This window comes from Mastomys coucha, unplaced genomic scaffold, assembly GCF_008632895.1.
Source record: "Mastomys coucha isolate ucsf_1 unplaced genomic scaffold, UCSF_Mcou_1 pScaffold15, whole genome shotgun sequence".
NCBI classification, from domain to species: Eukaryota; Metazoa; Chordata; class Mammalia; order Rodentia; family Muridae; genus Mastomys; species Mastomys coucha.
In genome coordinates, this window is record NW_022196897.1 from 44,404,912 (window position 1) to 44,407,877 (window position 2,966).

The 2,966-nt window shown below is 45.2% G+C and overlaps 1 pseudogene; it reads right to left on the bottom strand.

Moving 5' to 3' along the window:
- Positions 1 to 1,126: 1,126 nt before the first annotated feature.
- LOC116091995 lies at positions 1,127 to 1,714 on the bottom strand (annotated as a pseudogene).
- Between the last annotated feature and the right edge of the window lie 1,252 nt (positions 1,715 to 2,966).

A 2,966-nucleotide genomic window follows, 5' to 3' on the forward strand; every position in this document is an offset into this window, starting at 1 on the left:
TTTGTTTTTTCAAGACAGGGTTTCTCTGTGTAGCCTTGGCTGTCCTGGAACTCACTCTGCAGACCAGGATGGCCTCGAACTCAGAAATCCACCTGCTTCTGCCTCCCAAGTGCTGGGATTAAAGGCGTGCGCCACCACCACTGGGCTTCTGTACCCCATTTTTGATTGGGTTATTTTGTTTTCTGGAGTCTCACTTCTTTTTTTAAAGATGCCAAAGACCATGCAGGGGTCAACTCAAATACTGAGGTTGATCTGTTTTGGGTTAAGGAAGATATGACCTCCTTTCCTGATAGGCCCTAAGGGTACATAAGACCCTTTGTTCCTCAAAGACCTGAGGACCAGAGATTGTAATCAAACCAGTGTAGGTCTCTGGAGGTCACTTCTGAACTCTGTTCCTCCTGGGCATTGGTGGTTTAGTGTGTCCAGGACTCCATGGGGTACATGTCCATTAAAACAGAGTCTTGTTACCACCTTCAACATGTCTTCCTTTTGTGAACAGACCCCCAAGTCAGGCTCCTAGATTTGTCCATTCATCAGGATGGCTCCTGGTCCACCTCTGCCAACATTAAAGGCTCAAGTCTGAGGTGTCAATGATGTTCCAAGAGGTTTAAAGAACATCAGTATCATATGGTTTCTGCCAATAGCCTGTAGGGAAACTAAGGGATATCAGGATGCCAGGCAAGGTGAGAACTCCCCAACTGAAGCCCCCACCAGCTCATGTGAGCAGCAGAGACAAGAGAAGAGAGCACAGGGATCTCGAGGTCTAAGGTGCTTCCTCACAAAAGAATGTAGATTACACGGGCTGGGTCAGCATGAGAACAACACCAGGAGTAGTGGGCTGTGGCCACCATGGAGTCCACAGCTGCCTGAAGCTGGGCCTGGCTGGTCAAGTGTCCCCTTAGTCCAGAAGCAGAAAGAGACAAAGGTGCATCCAGACTAAACTGTGAAGAGTACAGTGAGGCGCCCTGACGTCAGCTCCTGTGTAAGCTGCTGCTCCAGCCATCAGCACCTTGCACTGGCCAGTCCAGCCCTTCAGGCCTCCTGGGAGCCCTCAGTGTTGACTTTCAGCCAAAGGCTCTGTGGGCCAGTCCTCAGAGTATCCCTATGACTCTCTGGAGAGGCCAGGTTATGAAGCCACCACCAGCTCTACCTGCCTGGCCTTGGCAGGGGCCTATGGGTTTATGTCAGGGAGAGGTTCCTTTGGAACCTCTGATTTGTTCCTGAGTGATTTCATTCAGTCCTTCCAGGATAGCATCCTCGTCCTCCTGGGTGAAGCTTCCTACCAGCAGCTAATCAATTTGCCGATGGTACTCCACTGCCTCCTGGGTCTCGTCCAGAATCCTCTCTACCTCCTCGATGGACATCACCTGGTGCATCTTATTCAGACATTCATTCCCCACCTGAAGCCCCTCCATCACTTTCACCTCGATCTGCATGAACTCTATACTCTGAACAATGGCTTCCAGGCTGCTGATCTGGCTTTCTGTCCTCTCAAGCAGTTGCTCCTGGGTACCTCTTCTTCAGCAGCACCTTGACCTGTTCTTTCTGGCCATCCCTGCAGCAGCTGGCTGGCCAGAGCCTGCTACCTCTCTAGCTGTTGCGTGGCCCTCTTCTGGTACTGCCTCAGTTTGTCCCTCTGCTGCTTCACTTGCAGAATGACTCTGTCCTGTTCGGTGACCCAGTTCTGCTTCTTGTGGCCAACCAGGTTGCCCATGGCTGCCTGCACCGGCCGAGTCCCGGAGTCTAACTTTTTAAGTTCTTTGAATAATTTGGATATTAGCCCTCTATCAGATATAGGGTGGGTAAAGATCTTTGCCCAGTCTGTGGGTTGCCATTTTGTCCTATTGACAGTGTCCTTTGCCTTATAGAAGCTTTTTTGTTTCATGGGTCCCATTTATCAATTGTTGATCTTAGAGCCTGAGCCATTGGTATTCTGTTCAGGAAATTTTCCCCTGTGCTGACGTGTTTGAGGCTCTCTCTCACTTTCTCTTCTATTAGATTCAGTGTATTGTTTTTATGTGGAGGTCTTTGATCCACTTGGACTTGAGCTTTGTCCAAGAAGATAAACAATGGATCAATTTGCATTCTTCTACATGCTGACTGCCAATTAGACCAACACCATTTGTTGAAAATTCTGTCTTTATCCACTTTATAGTTTCGGCTTTTTTGTCAAAGATCAAGTGACCATAGGTCTGTGGGTTTATTTCTAGGTTTTGAATTCTATTTCCATGATCTATCTGTCTCTGTACCAATACTGCTTGATTTTAATCACTATTGTTCATAGTACAGCTTGAGGTCAGGGATGGTGATTCCCCCAGCAGTTCTTTTATTGTTGAGAACTGTTTTTGAGATCCTGTTTTTTTGTTATTCCAGATGTAGTTGAGAATTGCTCTTTATATCTCTGTGAAGAATTGTGTTGGAATTTTGAAGGGGGATTGCATTGAATCTGTAGATTGTTTTTAGTAAGATGGCCATTTTTACTATTAATTCTACCAATCTGTGAGCATGGAGATCTTTCAATCTCTGAGGACTTCTTTGATTTCTTTCTTCAGAGACTCGAAGTTCTTGTCATACAGATCTTTCACTTGCTTGGTTAGAGTCACACCAAGATACTTTATATTATTTGTGACTATTGTGACAGGTGTTATTTCCTTAATTTCTTTCTCAGCCTATTTATCCTTTGAGTAGAGAAAGGATACTGATTTGTTTGAGTTAATGTTATATCTGGCCACTTTGCTGAAGTTGTTTATCAAGTGTAGGAGTTCTGTGGTAGAATTTTTTGGGTCAAGTATGCATACAATCATATATCATCTGCAAATAGTGATATCTTGACTTCTTCTTTTCTGATTTGTATCCTTTTGGCATTCTTTTGTTGTCTAATTGCTCTAGCTAGGACTTTGTGTACTTTATTGAATAAATAGACTGTGGGAAGCCTTGTCTTGTCCTTGATTTTAGTAGGATTGTTT